The sequence below is a fragment of the Penaeus monodon genome, chromosome 21 (genome assembly GCF_015228065.2).
Source record: "Penaeus monodon isolate SGIC_2016 chromosome 21, NSTDA_Pmon_1, whole genome shotgun sequence".
Taxonomy (NCBI): Eukaryota; Metazoa; Arthropoda; class Malacostraca; order Decapoda; family Penaeidae; genus Penaeus; species Penaeus monodon.
Genome location: NC_051406.1, coordinates 7,305,618 through 7,305,817, shown reverse-complemented (window position 1 = coordinate 7,305,817; position 200 = coordinate 7,305,618).

The window sequence follows — 200 nt, the reverse complement described above, 5'->3', positions numbered from 1 at the left end:
TACATAGCCAAATTAGTATAACTGGCAATTGACAAAAATATTAAATACCTCACAACAGCATACTCAATTTTGTTGTCATATATAGGTTTAGGAGAATAACTGCACAGATCTTTCTTTTATGATAACCACATGGTCACAGACGGTTTTGAAAATGTGGACTAGCTAAAGAGGGAGAGGAATTTGGATTGGGAACAAGGTGT